The following is a 19,621-nucleotide window of genomic DNA, read 5'->3' as shown; positions in this document are numbered from 1 at the left end:
TGGTAGGCTGCAGTCCATGGGGTCACTAAGAGTCGGACACGACTGAGTGACTTCACTTTCACTTTTCACTTTCATGCATTGGAGAAGGATATGGCAACCCACTCCAGTGTTCTTGCCTGGAGAATCCCAGGGACAGAGGAGCCTGGTAGGAGGCCATCTGTGGGGTCGCACAGAGTCGGACACGACTGAAGCGACTTAGCAGCAGCGGCACCCATCTCCTTGGGGCTTCCCAGGTGGCACTAGAGGTAAAGAACCTGTCTGCCAATGCAGAAGACATGAGAGACATGGGTCAGATCCCTGTGTTGGGAAGGTCCCCTGGAGGTGGGCATGGCAACCCACTCCAGTATTCTTGCCTGGAAAATCCCATGGACAGAGGAGCCTAGCAGGCTACAGTCCATAGGGCCGCATGGAGTCGGACACGACTGAAGCGACTTAGCATGCACGCACGCACCCATCTCAGGGTGAAGTGCTATTCAGCTGAAAGAGGCCCAGTATTGCCACAGTGCTGGGGGCACAGTGGAGTCAGCTGCAGCCCGTTAGTCTCTAGTTTACAGGAAGAGCATGTCCTTGGGGCTGGACACGCCAAATTCAGACTCTGCCCCTTAGCCAGTCCATGTATCTGGTCATTTTTCTTGTTAGAGCCTTAGCAGCTCATGTGAAAACAGTGATGTCAGTTATTTTCATCATGTTTGCAGAGTTATTGTAAAGTTGTGAGGACTGGTGATATAATACATGAAGAGTTGCTTAGTGTGTGTGTGTAGGGAATATATTTATATAAATAGATAGAGAAAAAGCCAGAGAGAGATTAAGCAAACCTGTAGCCGGCCCTGCTCACCTTTTTTACCCTCCTCAGCTTTTCTTTCTTCACTCTTTTCTCTTCTCTCCTTCTATTTCAAGTGATCCTTCAAGAAGCCAAAGTAGGAAAATAAAAATCACCAGGAGAAGGAGAGGTGATCTAGACTGACAACCTGCTGCATTTTGATGACTACAGTCAAGGAGGGGCTGGCTCCGAGGAGCAGAAGCCACTGTGATGAAAGCGGGCCTGTTACAGAAAAAACTATTCAGTGACACTTGCTAAAGATCTTATTCTGGACCGCTGTGACAGGCCCAGGAACCGCTGCAGTGGAATCTTTACAGTAGGGGAGAGAGGTCGGGTTCAGCTCCAAATACAGCATGGCCAAGTGGGAACAAAGAGGGCGTCAGTAGGTGGAAAATTACCGACAGGAAACGAGGAGGTAAGAGGAATCCTGGCTAAACTGACCTAACAGGGTTCTTGCTAAAGACAAGGCCAGGGTGATCAGACATCACCTGGGGGGTGATGAACCTGATCAGAAATCAAGGGTGATCAGGTATCGAGAATGGGGATTCTGGTTCAACTAACTCAGCAGGGTTCTTGTTAAAACTAGATTTTACAAGGAAGTGCACAGATGAGCCTAGGAAAAGGTTCAGGAGCCTGACTATTTGGTAAAGCAAAGAATCTTTGTCAGGCCCCATTCAGGCAGATTTGAGGACCATATCTGTTGAGGGGTGGCAGGTTTCCTGGGGAGGTCTCTGTCCCTCACCCTGAGGCTGGGGACGTCAGTGAGTTCTTTGGGCTAAAGAGAAGTTCCCATGAGGGAGAAAAGGAGCCTCCTCCTCAGCTTGTCTTCCTCCCATCAGAAGTTTGCTTCACAGAGACCATGAGCATCTGAAAATGGGGAGCAGGGCTGGAGGAAACCAGTGAGGGCAGCTGAAGAGATGGGAGGAGGGAGCTGAGAGCAGAGAGTACAGGAGGGGTGTTAACAGGCAGCCCTGTGTGCAGCCCTGGAGCAAATCTTCCTACTAGCTGAAGAGGAGTCAGGGCTGCAGGGACTGTTGGGAAAGGCCTGCAGGCTACAGCAGCTGCTGCCACTCAAAGACAATGGCTGGATACTGCGCTGGACATGGGTTGGAACACCGTTGGCTAGAAGCTTTGTACCTGCAATCTCTACAATATACAAACAGTTCATGTAGCTCAAAAAAAAAAGCAACCCAATCAAAAAGTGGGCAGAAGATCTAAATAGACATTTCTTCAAAGAAGACATACAGATGGCCAGGAGGCACATGAAAAGATGCTCAACATCACTAATTATTAGAGAAATGCAAATCAAAACTACAATAAGGTACTACCTCACACCAGTCAGAATGGCCACCATCAAAAAATCCACAAATAATAAGTGCTAGAGAGGGTATGGAAAAAAGAGAACCCTCTTACATTGTTGGAGAGAATGTAAATTGGTACAGCCACTTTGGAGAACAGTATGGAGGTTCCTTAAAAAACTAAAAATAGAACTACTATATAATCCAGCAATCCTACTCTTGGACATATACCAAGAGAAAACCGTTACTCCAAAAAATACATGTACCCCAGTGTTCATTGCAGCAGTACATACAATACCCAGGCCGTGGAAGCAACCTAGATGTCCGTCGACAGGCGAATGGATAAGGAAGATGCGGTTCATACAGTGGACTCCTACTCAGCACTGTGCCATTTGCAGAGGCGTGGATGGGCCTAGAAACTGTCAGACATGGTGAGGATGAGTCAGAAAGAGAAAGACAAACATCGCATGTTAACACATGGAGTCTAGAAAAATGGTGCTGATGAACCTCTTTGCAAAGCAGAAATAGAGACACAGATGCAGAGGGCAAATGTAAAGATACCAAGAGGGCATCGGGGCAGGATACGCTGGGAGACTGGGCCTGATACATATACACTACCACATATAACAGACGACCAGTGAGAACGTACTGCATAGCACAGGCTTCCCTGGGGGCCCAGTGGTAAAGAATCCTCCTGCCAGTGCAGGAGGCGTGGGATCGATCCCGGGCTGGGGAAGGGTCCCTGAGGAAGGAAATGGCAGCCCACTCCAGGGTCCTTGCCTGGGAAATCCCATGGACAGAGGAGCCTGGCAGGCTACAGTCCATGGGGCCACAAGAGTTGGACACGACTTAGTGAGTGAACAACAACTATATAGAACGGGAAAAGAAAGAAGGTACCAAAAAAAGTATATCTGTGGCTGCTGCTCTGCTAAGTCGCTTCAGTTGTGTCCGACTCTGTGTGACCCCATAGACGGCAGCCCACCAGGCTCCCCCGTCCCTGGGATTCTCCAGGCAAGAACACTGGAGTGGGTTGCCATTTCCTTCTCGAATGCATGAAAGTGAAAAGTGAAAGTGAAGTCACTCAGTCGTGCCCAACTCTTAGTGACCCCATGGACTGCAACCTACCAGGCTCCTCCGTCCATGGGATTTTCCAGGCAAGAGTACTGGAGTGGGGTGCCATTGCCTTCTCCGATATCTGTGGCAACTTGCAGTATTTGTGCCCACCCTGGGCTCATTTGTAATTTGGATTCTTTTTCATTTATTTTATTTATGTCTTGTGGCTTTTGTTTTCTTCATATCACCATAATAACAGATTTCCAGGTTTCTATAGCATCTTCACAGTTGAAGTCTTACTGTTCGTTCCTCTGCTCCCTCCCACTCTCTGCCTCCCCTCCCTCTTCTCTCCCTCTCTCCATCCCACCCCACCTCTCTTCTTCCCTTCCTTCCTTCCTTCTTCCTTTTCTCCTATATTAGTGAGTTGCTGCTACTGTCAGGCCTTGTTCTTGATGCTGGGGGATACAATGGTGAATAAGAAAGTCTCCCTTGGAACTGATTTTCCAATGGCACTGGATATAAAATAACATATAAAAACCTAAGAGCATAACTTAATGCCAGAAAGAGGTAAGTGCATGAAAAACAAGATAGAAGACAATAAATGGGAGGTGGCATTTTAATTTAGGTGGTCAGGAAATAACTCTATGAAGAATAACTCAATGACATTTGAGAAGAAAAATGAATAATACAGATTTATAAGCTATATACAAAGTTGGAGGGCTAGAGGGAAGGCAAGGGAGATTGGATGTCCTAGGCAGTAGGAGCAGAAAAAGCTCTGAATGGTAACAAACTTGGTGTGTCTATGAAATAAGACAATCAAGGTGGGAGAAGCCCAGAAAGCAAGGGAGAGAGGTCGGGGTTAGGTAGGAGAGGCAGTCAGGACTAATTTACAATCTGCTGTGACGGCCAGGGTTAAGGATTGTAGATTGTTAGTGCAGCGAGGAAACACGGAAGCGGTGTCTGCTGGGTAGACAGTGGGTCACAGAGGAGCCATAGAAGCAGCAGAGAGATGTACTGAAGGTTGGTAGTGATACAATAGAGGTGGAGCAGAGTAAATGGATTCTGGTTAGATTGCAGAGATTGAGCTCACACAGTTTGCTTGTAATTTGGATATGGATCTGCTGAGGAAGGGAGCACTGAGAAGGATCCCCAGGTTTTGGCTTAGGTAACTAGGTCTGTGATGATGCCATTTACATCATTCCCTGATGAATTCTGCTAAACATTTAAGGAAGATATTGTATCAGTTTTCTACAATCTTTTCCAAGAGACAGAAGCAGACGGAGTGCTTCTCAACTCATTCTACCAGGGCATTTCCCTGATACTAAAACCAGACAAAGATAATACAAGAATATGAGACTACAGATCAGTATTTCTCATGAACAAAGATGCAAAAAATTGTCAATAAAATATTAGCACCAACAACGTCTATGAAGAATTATAGAATTATACCATGATTTAGTGGGATTTATCCCAGATATTCCTCCAGTATTCTTGCCTTGGAGAATTTCATGGACAGTGGAGACTGGTGGGCTACGGTCCGTGGGATTGGAAAGAGTTGGGCACGACTGAACACACAGCACATCCCAGATATTCAAGGCTGGTTCAACATTCAAAAATCAATTATTGTACAGTCATCCCTTAGAATCCATCGGGTATTGGTGCTAGGACCTCCACTGGCACAAAAACCCTTGGTTGCTCAAATCCCATAATCAACCCTCTGTATCCACGGGTTCGCATCTGTGGAATCCATCAACCACACATGGTTGTATTAAGTTTTTGATCTGCCTCAAATGCAGAACCCACAGATATCAAGGGCCAACTACATATTTATTGAAAAAAATCCACATACAAGTGGACCCAGGCAGTTTGAACCCAGGTTGTTCAGGGGTCAACTGCAATCTATTACATCAACAGGCTAATGAAGAAAAATCACATGATCATATCAACAGATATAGGAAAAACATTTGACAAAACCCAACATCCATTTCTGATAAAAACTCTGAGACTGAAAATAGAGAGGAACTTCCTCAACTTGATACAGAATATCTACAAAAATTCTACATTCAACATCATCCTTAATGGTGATAAAATAGAAGCTTTCTCATTAAGATCAGGAACAAGGCAAGGAAGTGCCCTCTCATCATTCCTTTTCAACATCATACTGGAAGTCCTAGCTAATGCAGTAATAGAAGAATGGGAAGGAAGAAATAAAACTTTCCAAAGACCTCCTGGAACTGGTAAGTGATTGTAGCAAGTTTGCAAGCTACAAGGTTAATACACAAAAATCAAATGCTTTCCTAAACATTGGCAATGAACAAGTGGAAAATAAAATATATATATCCAACAAAATATGTATAAATTCTATATGAGAAAAACTACTAAACTCTGATGAAAGAAATCAAAGCAGAACTAAATAAATGGAAAGATACTCCATATTGTTGGGTGCAGTGCTGTGCTTAGTCACTCAGTTGTGTCAGACTCTGTGCAACCCCATGGACTGTAGCCCACCAGGCCTCTCTGTCTACAGGGATTCTCTAGGCAAGAATACTGGAGTGGGTTGCCATGACCTCCTCCAGGGGATCTTCCCAACCCAGGGATCGAACGCAGGTCTCCTGCTTTGCAGGTGGATTCTTTACCGTCTGAGCCACCAGGGAAGCCCAGTAGGAAGACTCAATATTATCAAGGTATCAGTTCTTCCCAACATAATTCTACAAAGTCAGTGCATTTCCAATTAAAATCCCAGCAACTTATTTTGTAGATATGGACCAACTGATTCTAAAGTTTATATGGAGAAGCAAAAGCCCAGAACAGCCAACACAATACTGAAGGAAAAGAACCAACTCAGAGGACTGACACTAACTGATTTCAAGACATACTGTAAGGGTACACTAATCAAGACAGTGTGATACTGTTACCCAAAGCGGGGTCCAGCTGCTCGTTGCTCAAAGTCATTAAAGAGTCCAGGCTGATGGAAAGGAAAGTTTGCATTATTTTGGATGCCAACAATGCCAGGGGTTGGGGTGGGGGTCGGCAAGGGAGACGGATAGAAGTGGACTTCTGTCAAAGGCCGACTCCCCCTGCTGACAATCAGGGGATAATAGCTTTTATAGACAAAGGGAGAGGGCTACACGCAGAAACAGTCAGCTCTGACAGTCATCCTCAGATCGGTCATCAGGGATCTGACCAGCGTCATCTTGGTTACTTTAAATACAGTTAGTCTTCAGTTCCAGGGGCAGTTTGTTTCCATTGCTTTGAGGCCAATTCTCGGAATTGTGGCCGCTTAAGTCATGGGTACAGTCTGGTCATCAGTAGTTAACTTCTACCTGGTGGGCGTTTCAGTATCTATGAGACAACTCACAGGATATGGCTCGGAATATTATCTATAACCCTTAGGAAGGAACTGAAGGTCCTTGACTATGCTTAATGTGTACATCATTATTACTTGGTCTCATTTGACTTTTCCTTTGTTTCTGCATTTTCTCACTTCTCTGATTAAATTTATTGTTTGGCTAAAGGTTTTCCACAGACAGAGCAGGGCAAGGACCATAGGACCCTGCTCCGTTTCAATATTAGTGAAAGAATAGATAAATAGAACCATATGAATATAGTCACCTGACCTTTGAACAGGAGTAAAGGCAATACAATGGAGAAAAGATAGTCTTTTCAACAAATGGTACTGGAACAGCTAGATATCCACATGCAGAGAAATGAACTTAGATTTAGACATTATACCTTCATAAAATTTAACTCAAAATGGATCACGGAACTAACTGTAAAATGCAAAATTATAAAATTCCTGGAATATAACAATTTCCTAGGAGAAAAAGCTGGCTTAAAACTCAACATTCAAAAAACGAAGATCATGGTATCTGGTCCCATCACTTCATGGCAAATAGATGGGGAAACAATGGAAACAGTGAGAGACTTTATTTTCTTGGGCTCCAAAACCACTGTGGACAGTGACTGCAGCCATGAAATTAAAAGACGCTTGCTACTTGGAAGGAAAGCTATGATAAATCTAGACAGAATATTAAAAAGCAAAGACATCACTTTGCTGACAAAGGTTATAGTCAAAGCTATGGTTTTTCCAGTAGTCATGTATGGATGTGAGAGTTGGACCATAAAGAAGGCTGGGACTGAAGAATTGATGTTTTTGAATTGAGGTGCTGGATAAGATTCTTGAGAGTTCCTTGGATAGGAAGGAGATCAAACTAGTCAATCCTAAAGGAAATCAACCCAGGAGACCCAACCAGTCCATCCTAAAGGAAATCTGTTCTGAATATTCATTGGAAGGACTGATGCTGAAGCTGAAACTCTAGTACTTTGGCCATATGATGTGAAGAGCCAACTCGTTGGAAAAGACCTTGATGCTGGGAAACATTAAAGGCCAAAGGTGAAGGGGGTGACAGAGGATGAGATGGTTGTACAGCACCACTGACTCAATGGACATGTATCTGAACAAACTCCGGGGGATAGCGAAGGATAGGGAAGCCTGGAGCGCTTCAGTCCATGGGGTCACAGAGTCAGACACGACTTAGTGACTAAACAATGGCAGGAGAAAATTTAGATGACTTTGTGTATGGTGATGGCTTTTAGATATAATACCAAAAGAAAAAGGAAAAGAACTCTTAAAACTCAATCTGTTTTAAAAATGGGCAAAGTTCTGAATAGACCTCACCGAAGAAGATATACAGATAGCAAATAACCATATGAAATGATGCACCACATCACATGTCATCAGGGAAGTGCAAATTAAAACAATGAGATACCGCTGCGCACCAGAGGATGCTAAATGCTAATGAGGCTATGGAGCAACAAGAACTCATTCATTGCTGGCGGGAATGAAAACGGTAGTCAACTGGGAAAGCAGCTTGGTGGTTTCTTACAAAACTAAACATATTCTTACATACAGACCAGTAACATGCCCTTAGTGTTTATCCAAAGGAACTGAGAACTTATGTTCACACAGAAACCTGCACACAAATGTTTATAGACGACTCACTGCCAAAACATGAAAGCAACCAAGGTGTCCTTCAGCAGGTAAGTGGACAAATAAACACTGCCTGATATGTTCAGACAATGGAACATTATTTAGCACTAAAATGAAATCAGCGATCAAGCCATGAAAAGACATGGAAGGAACCTAAACACATATTACTAAATAAAAGAAGCCAGTGTGAAAAGACTACGCAGTGTACAACTCCAACTTTATGACATTCTGGAAGAGGCACAACTATGGAGACAGTTCAAAGATCAGTGTTTGCCCGGAGTTATGGGGAAGGCAAGATGAAAGGAGCACAGAGGGTTTTTAAAGCAATAAAACTACTCTGATACCATAACGACGGGTACATGACATTATAGATTTGTCAAAACCCACAGGATGTATAATCGAGGAGTGAACCCTAGGCAAACTACGGACTCTGAGTGATAATGATGTACCAGTTGTAAAAAAATTACCACTCGGGTAGGGATGCTGATAATGGGGGAGGCGATATATGCGTGGAGGCAAGGGGTATATGGGAAATTTCTGTACCTTTTGTTCAATATTGCTGTGAACCTAAAACTGCTTTTTAAAAAGTGTATTAAAAATTAATAAAGATATTCACTTCTAACTTAAAAAGAGACTAGGTTCTGGCATGAGGTGGACTTCAGATTCCATTTACAGAGAATTGAGGGTGAAGATACTGGAAAATAAGTTTCTTTTTCCTTCTATAAAGATTATTGCCAAACAGAGCAATTTTTCTATTTTTTGGAGCACGCATAGCTTGAACTCTGACTTCTATAACAAGTTACATAAGTTTCCTTGAAAAAAAAAAAGGCCCTATTAGACTAAGGGGTACAAAGGTATACGGGGGAAAACTGCATTGAAAATCCCATCAGGTTTGTCTAATGTTCTTGAAGGGCTTTAATTTGAACTTCAAGTATATTAGCATCCAGTCCACAAGAGATGACGGAAATAATCACAGTGAACTGGGGGGTCAGAGAACTGAGCAGGAACTAACCAAGGTTTTAAGTGTTGCTTTTTCCTTTATGCAATGTTTTCTTGTCTTTAAAGAGGAGCAACTGTGGATTTTCTCTAGTAAAGTGATTTTTTGAATGTCTGGGTTTGGTTTTAGAGATAGTTTTGTTTGAAATGATACTTCCTACCTTAAAACCTTTCCAACACAACAGGGGGTTTGAACACTCTCCATTGCTGAGGAGTGGAATTAGTTAGGACTCCTGTAATCAGTAAAAATATTTTGGGATAGCGCAAACCAAAAGGCTGTCTTTGGGACTTCTCTGGCAGTTTAATGGTTAAGACTCATACCTTCCAAATACAGGGGGCCTGGTTGGGGAAATAAGATCCTGAATGCCATGTGGCACACCCGCTCCCCACCCCCCCAAAAAAACACCAAAAGGTTATCTTTTACAAAAGTCCAAGGATATCTAACAGAATGAGAGGAAATTAACACAGTATGTTCTTGGAGACAAATTGGGGGCAGAAAGTATCATCTTTGACTTGTTTCTGAAGCTCTTTATTATTCAATCTGCGGCCAACCATCATGGTTTAGGAGCAAATGGCCCTCTAATACGTCTATTCTCTTCACTAGATGTGTCAGACTATGGAGGCCAATTAGAAGTGAGAAGTGAAGTTGCTCAGTTGTGTGCGACTCTTTGTAATCCCATAGACTGTAGCTTACCAGACTCCTCCATCCATGGAATTTTCCTGGAGTTCTGGAGTGGGTTGCCATTTCCTTCTCCAGGGGAACTTCCCCACCTGAGGATCAAACCCAGTCTCCCATGTGGCAAGCAGACTAACCCACTGAACCACCAGGGAAGCCTGGAGGCCAATTAGTTCCTACTTCAAATTCTGGGGTAAGAAGTCTCCTTGAGTACAGTTTGAATTAGGGTCCTACCCACAGAGCAGTCAACCGGGGCGGGGGATACTGTGCACCATGTGCCCGAGGTCCTCTTTCTGCACACTTGCGGTTAACAAACGGAGACAGACTGGACAAGCTATGTAATTTGCAGGGCCCTGTGCAAAATTCTGAAAGAGATGGGAATACCAGACCACCTGACCTGCCTCTTGAGAAACCTATATGCAGGTCAGGAAGCAACAGTTAGAACTAGACATGGAACAACAGACTGGTTCCAAATAGGAAAAGGAGTACGTCAAGGCTGTATATTGTCATCCTGCTTATTTAACTTCTATGCAGAGTACATCATGAGAAATGCTGCGCTGGAAGAAGCACAAGCTGGAATCAAGATTGCCGGGAGAAATATCAGTAACTTCAGATATGCAGATGACACCACCCTTATGGCAGAAAGTGAAGAGGAACTAAAAAGCCTCTTGATGAAAGTGAAAGAGGAGAGTGAAAAAGTTGGCTTAAAACTCAACATTCAGAAAAGTAAGATCATGGCATCCGGTCCCATCACTTCATGGGAAATGGATGGGGAAACAGTGGAAACAGTGTCAGACTTTACTTTTGGGGGCTCCAAAATCACTACAGATGGTGATTGCAGCCATGAAATTAAAAGACGCTTACTCCTTGGAAGGAAAGTTATGGCCAACCTAGATAGCATATTAAAAAGCAGACATTACTTTGCCAACAAAGGTCCATCTAGTCAAGGCTATGGTTTTTCCACTGGTCATGTATGGATGTGAGAGTTGGACTGTGAAGAAAGCTGAGCACTGAAGAATTGATGCTTTTGAACTGTGGTGTTGGAGAAGACTCTTGAGAGTCCCTTGGACTGCAAGGAGATCCAACCAGTCCATTCTAAAGGAGATCAGTCCTGGATGTTCATTGGAAGGACTGATGCTAAAGCTGAAACTCCAATACTTTGGCCACCTCATGCAAAGAGTTGACTCATTGGAAAAGACTCTGATGCTGGGAGGGATTGGGGGCAGGAGGAGAAGGGGATGACAGAGGATGAGATGGCTGGATGGCATCACCGACTCGATGCACATGGGTTTGGGTGAACTCCGGGAGTTGGTGATGGACAGGGAGGCCTGGCGTCCTGAGATTCATGGGGACGCAGAGAGTCAGACACGACTGAGCGACTGAACTGACTGACTGTACAAAATGAAAATGCAGGGCTTCCTTGTTCAAAAATTAAGACTTTCAAGATGCAACAGCAGAACATTAAACCAAACGTGTGGCCCTTCCAAGTGTGGGGTCTTATGTGACCACACAGGTCTCATGCCCTGAAGCTGCTTCACTCTGTGGACCTGGATGAAGAGCCTCCAAAAGGAGTTTCTAGATTCTGTGTGTTGGAATTGGAACCAGTGTTTCCTGTTTTTTTTTTTTTAATTTATAACTTTAGATTGACATGTTTTCCACCATTATCGGACTTTCTTATCAGACCCAGTAATTTATGAGGAATTGCTTGAATTATTTACATTAATTATCACTGGACCACCCATTTATTTTTAAAAGTTTTGTGCCTTCATTTTATTGTTAGGCAAAATCGATTTGCATGAACCACTCTCATGAGAAGAGCTGAAGATAACGTCTCTTTCTGTTTTGGTGGCATCGAGCCCCATGCAGGACTGTAGTTGCCCCCCCAGGGATGGAACCCAGGTCCCCTGCAGTGGCAGCACGCAGTATTTATTTTTGGCTGCATCAATTTTTCATTGTGGCACATGGGATCTTCTTTAAGGTGCACGGGCTTCTCTCTAGTTGTGGCGCTTGGGTTTAGTTGCCCCATGGCATGTGGGATCTTAGTTCCTGGACCAGGGATGGAACCCATGTCCCCTGCCCTGGAAGGCTGATTCTTGATCACTGAACCACCAGGGGAGCCTCTGTCCTTTTTCTTTTTAACTTGGATTAATTTTAGACTTACAGAAAAGTTGCAAAGATAGGCTTACCAGTTTCCATATATCCCCCTTCCATTTTCCCCTAATGTTACCATCTGTACCATAACTCCAGGACAATTATCAGAACCCCCAAAATTAACATTGTTGCAAGACTACTAACTAAAGACCTGACAGTGAACAGTGAAGGCGCTCAGCCATACATATACTGTATCCATTCTCCCCCAGACCCCTGCCTCCCATCCAGGCTGGAACCTAACTTTCAGCAGAGTTCCATGTGCTATACAATAGGTTTCTGTAGGTTATCCATTTTAAATATAGCAGTGTGTACATGACCTTCCCCAAGTCCTTAACTATCCCTACCCCACACACACCCTGCAGCCATGAGTTTGTTTTCTAAGTCTGTATTTTTCTGTTTTGTTAAGAAAGTTCATTTGTATCATTTCTTTTTAGGTTCCACATATAAAGGATGTCATATATTTTTCCTTCTCTGTCTGACTCACTTCACTCGGTATGATGCTCCATCCCTAAGTCTTTTTCTTATTTTAGGATCCTGTCCAGGACCCCACATTGTACTTGCTTCTTTCTCCCTGTGCAGTCTAGTGCAGTCTGTAAAAGCTCCTAGTCTTTCCTGATTTCTCATCGTTGACTGTTTTCAAGAGTACTAGTTAGTTCTGTTGTCAAAGGTGCCTCAATTTGATGTTTTAGCATAAGTAGACTGAATATTACAGGTATGATGGGCACCCTCAGTGAATTATATCACAGGTTCCTGATGTTATGCAGCTTATTACTGGTGATGTTAACATTTATCACTTAAGGTGATTTCTACTGAGCTTCTCACTGTAAAATCACTCCTTCATTGTTAATAAGCATCTTAAGGTAGACATTTTGAGAGTATGCAAATGCTGTTTCTTCTCAAACGTCTGCGCGTATCACTCATTAAAGGAACTAGTCTGCACCAACTACCAGTGTCTACCTAATGGTGATAGTTTCTTTACTTCTTTTTAAGACTGTATTTATTTATTGGCTGCACTGGGTCTTTGTTGCTTCGTGGGCTTTCCCTAGGTGTGGGGAGCAGGGGCCACTCTCCAGCTGTGGTGCTCAGGCCTCTTACTTGGGCGGCTTCTCTGGTTGAGGAGCCAGCCCTCAGTAATTTCCATCATGGGCTGAGTTGCCCCCAGGCACGTGGAACCTTCCCGGGCCAGGACCAGGGATCGAACCCATGTCCCCTGCATTAAGGTGGATTCTTAACCACTGGATCACCAGGAAAGTTCTATAGTTCTTTTTGTCTTCAGGCTTCTGGTATCCAATCAAGATGCTGTTTCCCAGAATTCATGTTAGTTCTTTTCTTCCCACCCTTTTTAGCGTGGCTGTTACTGCTTTATGGTAGGGTCGTTGTTAGTACTTTTACTCCACTTGGGTTCTCTCCACCTCCTAGTTGGCTTTAGTTTATTTGGGGGTATGTGATATACCACTGTGGTTCTAAGGGTCAGAGTCATACAAAAATACACTATCACTACTTCCTCACGTGCGTTACTCATTCACGTTTACCTCCCCCCAACTTCTTCCATTCTCTTCACACCTGCTCCCCATAGGTAACCAGTCCCCTTAGATTCTGATTTATCTTTTCTGTATTTCTTTTACACACAGATGGGCAAATGTAGAATGTTCTCTCGAATTCCTTTCTTTCTTAGGGCAGCATCCTAAAGATAAACCTTTTGTGCTTTGCGTTTTTCTTTTAGCAGTATGTTTTGGCAACTGTGTTTTGTGTGTGTGTGTGTGTGTGTTAGTTGCTCAGTTGTGTCCGGCTCTTTGAGACCCCATGGACTGTAGCTCGCCAGGCTCCTCTGTCCAAGGGGATTCGCCAGGCAAGAACACTGGAGTGGGTTGCCATGCCCTCCTCCAGGGGATCTTCCCAGCCCAGGGATAGAACCCAGGTTTCCTGCATAGCAGGCAGATTCTTTACCAGCTGAGCTACCAGGGTAGCCCATTTTGGCAACTATTTTGTATCAGTTCACAGAGTTCTTTCTCATTTTTAAAAATTGAAGTGTTATCTACTTGTTTTTGTCTGTGCTGGGTCTTCACCACTGTGTGGGCTTTTCTCTGGTTGGCAACTGGGGGCTCCCCCGTGCCAGCTCCTCTTGTTGCTGAGTACCCTCTGCAGGCGCTGGGGCCTCAGTAGTGCGTGTGGGCTCAGCAGCTGCGAGGCACAGGATCAGTGGCTCCATGGCATGCGGGATCTTCCTAGATCAGGGATTGAACCCGTGTCTCCTGTATTGGCAGGCGGATTCTTCACCACTGAGTCACCAGGGGAGCCTCATTTATTTTTTTTATTTTATCCACACCATGAAGTATGTAGAATCTTAGTTCCCCAACCAAGGATTGAAACTGTGCCCCCTGGAAGTGCAGTCTTAGCCACTGGACCGCCAGGAAGTCCCCTTCCTCATTTTTAAAAGTAGCTGCTGAGTATGCCATTGCATAGTATGCCACGAATGTAGGAGCACTTATGTGCTTAGTGACTCAATCGTGTCCAGTTCTTTGCAACTTATGGACTGTAGCCCGCCAGGCTCCTCTGTCCATGGGATTCTCCAGGTAAGAATACTGGAGTGGGCTGCCATTCCCTTCTCCAGGGGATCTTCCCAACCCGGGGATTGAACCCAGGTCTCCTGTATTGCAGGTGGATTCTTTGCCACCTGAGTTATCAGGGAAGCCCATGAAGACTTGGGTGGTTTCCAATATTTTGCAATTACACACAGTATGTGTATGTGTATTTTTCCATTGTCAGAGGATCGTCACAGATCACTCTCCTCTTCCAATCCTTCCTTTCTTTAGGAACTGGGCGCTGTGCTAATGTTACTGTCCATAAAATGTTTTCTTTCTTAGCTCTCCCTTTGAAGTCTGTAATCTCTGACAGTAAGCATAGATTGTGAACAGGAGTACTTTCTGAGCCTTTCTGAGAAAGTCTTCACTCTTTGTCTCAGCCAATAATTTGGCTGAGCCTTGTACTACAGTAGTGGTTCTCAACTTTGTCTGAACATTAAAATCACCTAGGAGTTTTTTAATATAACATGCCTAGGAGTGTTCTAGGTAGGTTCTGTAATGAATGCAAGATCTCTGGAGTGGGACTCAGGCACCTATATTATTTTGAAGTGCCCAAGAAATTCCAGTGTGTGGCTAAAGTTGAGAACCACTGGTTATATCCTTGAAATGTTACAATATTCTCCTGACCCTCACCATACTCCCTGTGATTTGAGCCAGCTGCAGAACATACTCTGGCTGATCAAGAGGTGCTCCACTCAGAGATTTCCTGATTTTTACCTGGAAAAGAGTTAAACACCTGCTGGCTTAACTTCAGGAGGATCTGTCAAAGCCTTTAATGAGGGCCTAGCTAAAAAAAAATTCTTTCTTACATACAATCTGAATGACTGGTACAAGTTGCTTCAGGGTGAGAAGGAAGAATATTAAATTTCCCTCTCTCTCCTTCAACACACAAATCTGGGTACCTTCCTTTGCAGTTGGTAGTATTAATACCACTTTGTAGGGAATTTCCTGGCAGTCTAGTGGTTGGGACTTTACACTTACACTGCAGGGGGGCAAAGGTGTGATTTCTGGTTAAGGAATTAGGATTTCGCATGCTATACAACTTGTCTGGGGGAAAAAAAAAAGATTTTGTAAAGCAAAAGTCTATCAGTAACACTTTCATCAAAGCAAAGATACTACAAGTATAATACACCTGATTATCCTATCTTAGTTATTCTTAGTGTTAAGAAACAAACCCACTGCTAAATAATTATGAAAGTGAAAGTGAAGTCGCTCAGTCGTGTCCGACTCTTTGCCACCCCATGGACAGTAGCCTGCACCAGGCTCCTCTGTCCATGGGATTTTCTAGACAAGAGTACTGGAGTGGGTTGCCATTTCCTTCTCCAGGGAATCTTCCCGACCCAGGGATCGAACCCAGGTCTCCCGCATTGTAGCCAGACGCTTTACCATCTGAGCCACCAGGGATGAGATACAATCAAATGTAAGAAACATCTCTATTTCAGAGATATTTAAATGTGGGAAAGTATACACATTAGAATTCGTGAAATACAGATCTTTAGCTTAGACTTCTCTGAACTTCATGTCTATAGGGTCATTTGAATTTCTCACAGGCTCCTCAAGCCTAACGTGGCCCACTGGGGTACTCTTCACCTACATTACCAAAGCTATTCCTTTCCCTACATTCTCTATTTTGGCAAAGCAAACCACCAAATTAGAAACATGTAATTCATACTGATCTTGGCAAGGCAGCGCCGAGCCGGGGCATGAAGCTAGATCAGGAATCCTAGCCACCAGTGAAAAATGCATTTATTATGGAGGCCGAAACTGTAAATGCAGGTACAAATTTATCATTCGAGACATCACACAAGTGGGACAGCACTCAGAGAGATGTTTTAACGTGGTGACCCAAGGACAAAGGAGCAGATGAAACCGAGGAGGGTCTTGGAATGCAGGATGGGAAAAACCAGACCCTTATCATCTTTCCCTCCCCCATGCTGTGACTATTAATGGATTTCAGGTCCTCCTGAGCAGTATAACCTGTCTACCTGCCACCCCACAGGGAGGAGGTATCTGCCTTACTCGACCCCCACCCAGTATACAAGCCTCATCCCATCCCCTAATGCCCCGAAAGACCCCTATCCCACTCCCTGTACCCTGGCTATAAAAGTGGACTAAGGACCCTGTTCAACGTCGGTTCTCCCTTGAGCTGGCCCGCTATTCTAACAGCGTCTCCCACTCTAATAAACTTTATTTCCCTCTCATTCTGTCTCATGTCTGGAAATTCTTTTCCAACCCGAGCCCAGGCCACGACAGTTAAGACAGAAGCAAAGCAGAGACGCACACCCAGAGAGAAAGGGTGTGGGCATCTCCACTAGTGAGGAGGGGCACGGTAAAGAGGCAGTTAGGTCTTTACAAAGGGCAGTTCTGTTGGGTCTTTGTCTTCCTTCTGGGCAATCATCTGGTTTCTCTTCCCACACCTGACCTACCTGGGACCCTCCCCTGGGTACACACGTACCCCTCAGCCAATATGGATCTCGAAGTGCAGGTTTCTGAGAGGAGCAAGGTTCATTATGGCCTGGCAGAATCTCTTGACTGTGGACCCACAAGGAGCCTTTCTGCTAAAGTATAGTGTCTCCCTTGTCCAAAAGGAGCGGGGAGTGGAGACCCCTTAATTCTTTACTCTAACAGGGTTTCGCCCCTGGGTCCTTGCCGTGACTATCACCTTAGGTATTTACAAGATTCAAACACTGGCTGTTTACCCTGCTTCTGTTGTTACTTCCATTTCGGAGGGTAAACAGGAAGCTGACTGTAAATATGCCTTAACTGGAGCCCACCTATCTTTCAGCCCAAGAAATGCTAACAGTTTTAAGTATCCAGCCTGGAGCCTACTTCTTCATGCCCCCATGAAATGTAAGCAGCAGGCCAGTTGTAAATGCCTAACCTGGAGCCCATCCATCTCCTACAGCAACACCAGCCTACTGACCTCCTATTACTTTCCACATGCAAGATGTCCTTCCCATTTGGTCAGTTCTGTCTGGTACCTTACTCTTGAATGCATTGCCTTCTCTTTCCTCCACTGTGACTCTAAGTCTTCCTCATTTCTACAAAATTACTACAGTAATCTCCTGACTACTCTCCACCCCTCTAATCAATCCCTACTCCACACTGTCCTTATTTTCTTTCTTAAACATCAATCTGATCAGATTATTCCTTGCCTAAAAATCCTACAAAATGAATACTCCATCCAAAAAATAGGTGAAGGATATGCACAGGTCACCTCACAGAAGAGGAAAATACACATCTGTACATGTGAAAAACTGATGATCATCCTCATTAAGAAATAAATGTAACCATGACATTTTTTCACCTATCCCCAATTGGCAGTTTCAGAGGACAGGTTAATAACAAATGATCACAAGGGTGTGCAGAAATACTCCTACAGTCATTGTTAATAGTAAAATATTTTGGATGACATTTGTTTTGGATATGTGAAGGAATGCAAGCTGCCTGTTAAAAACCAAAATCCAACCCACTAAATTTGAAGATCTAATTGGCATTATTAAACTAGATGGGTAACATCCCATCTAGTAAACAGAAGGGCACTCCGGAAGACGGTACAGAACAGAAAGAAAGGGAAGTCGCTCAGTCGTGTCCTACTCTTCGCAACCCCATGCACTGTAGCCCATCAGGCTCCTCCATCACTGAGATTTTCCAGACAAGAGTACTGGAGTGGGTTGCCATTTCAGAAGCTTCTTATAGGAAGAAGGGTGGGGTAAGGGAGCTATTAGCAGAAGAAAAGAAAAGATTATTTTTAGGCCAAGAAACCTTCTTTCAGGGAGGAAGGAAGTGGCAGGGGTTTTATCATGCAGATTGCTCCTTCAGGGGGAGTTTAGGGTGGAGACAGGAGTGGAGAGGGCCCAGGAGAGAATAACTTGGTTGGTGCTAACCAGAAAACTTCAGATAAGCCGATAAAGACTTTATGGGGAAGGCAGAGACAGCACTCAGGTCAGGTATTAGATCTAGATTTGGTTATCTGCGGCTCTAGTGACGTTTTTGGGTTCGTGGTTTTTTCTTTAACATGTCTAATTTCTTGCCTCAATTACTGCACTTGGTCAAATGGGATCACTAGCTACCTTAACGGGCTCAAGGAAGTGAGATAATTTAGGGGAAAGTAGTAATAGTTAACATTTAGTAAGCATTTGCTGTTCTAAGTATTTCATATGTGTTAACTCATTTAATCTTAACAATAATCCTGTAAGCACCACCCCCATTTTACATATAACAAAACTGAGGCACAGAGGACAAAATACTGCCCAAAGGGTAAAGTCAGGACTAAGAGTGAAGCTGAGATGACTGGTTTTAAATCTACTTAAGAGGATCTAGCTTCAGTCCTTTTTTTTTTTTTTTTTGCTGCCAACTTATGCCCATCTTTGCTTTTTTTTTTTATGATTGCCCACAACATCCACAAAGTTCGTTTATATAGAATTTGCCCGTTCGCTAGTTACATCAACCGTTCTTCTGTCGTTGCTTCGGGTATCTCATTACAGCCTTGCCTGGTTGAGCTCCAGGGAACGCAGTCACCTCTCATTCCCCCTCACTTTCGGCGTCCTGGCGAACGCTGGGTACACTGTAGATCCTTGGATAAATGCCATTGGACGTTTCTGTGGGATCGACGACATACCTTTACAAACGTGAAATAACTTTCCCAGACTGAGACAGGTACCCGACAAGCAGCGCGCGCAGGGACTGAGTACCGCCCTGACCGCCGTGAGACCCACCGCAATCTCGGGGACCGACCTGTCCCGCGGGCTCCTTTACTTCAACGGCGCCCAGCCGGAACCTTTCAGCCGCGGCAGAGGCACCCCGCCGGAACGGCGCGCGGAGCACACAGCGAGGGCGGGTGAGTCCTCTAAGTTTGTGCCTGAACCCTCTAACTCACTTACCTCGAGCCTCGGAGGGACAGCCCAAAACTCTGGCACGTGGAAAAAGCCGAGTGACAACAGCATTTTCGTTCCTTAAAAAAATACCACAGTCAAGTGGTTCCGAAGGCGGTCCGTCTTCTTTTTGGTTAGGCATATTCGTGGATAGCCCGCCGGAAACGAAGGCGGAAGCGAG

The 19,621-nt window shown here is 44.3% G+C and overlaps 1 long non-coding RNA gene across 2 annotated transcripts; it reads right to left on the bottom strand.

Annotated features, from left to right (window-relative positions):
* Positions 1-12,353: 12,353 nt before the first annotated feature.
* LOC112441810 (uncharacterized) lies at positions 12,354-19,434 on the bottom strand. Of its 2 annotated transcripts, none has more exons than XR_003029676.2 (2): positions 19,285-19,434; positions 12,354-19,167 (listed from the first exon to the last, which is right to left on the bottom strand). It is a non-coding gene; the product is annotated as an uncharacterized lncRNA (long non-coding RNA). The 2 variants fall into 2 exon arrangements; XR_003029677.2 differs by having other exon boundaries at positions 19,304-19,434.
* Positions 19,435-19,621: the final 187 nt, after the last annotated feature.

This window comes from Bos taurus, chromosome 16 (genome assembly GCF_002263795.3).
Source record: "Bos taurus isolate L1 Dominette 01449 registration number 42190680 breed Hereford chromosome 16, ARS-UCD2.0, whole genome shotgun sequence".
NCBI lineage: Eukaryota > Metazoa > Chordata > Mammalia > Artiodactyla > Bovidae > Bos > Bos taurus.
Note: the sequence above shows the minus strand (reverse complement) of the source record. Positions and strands in the feature narration are given on the sequence as shown.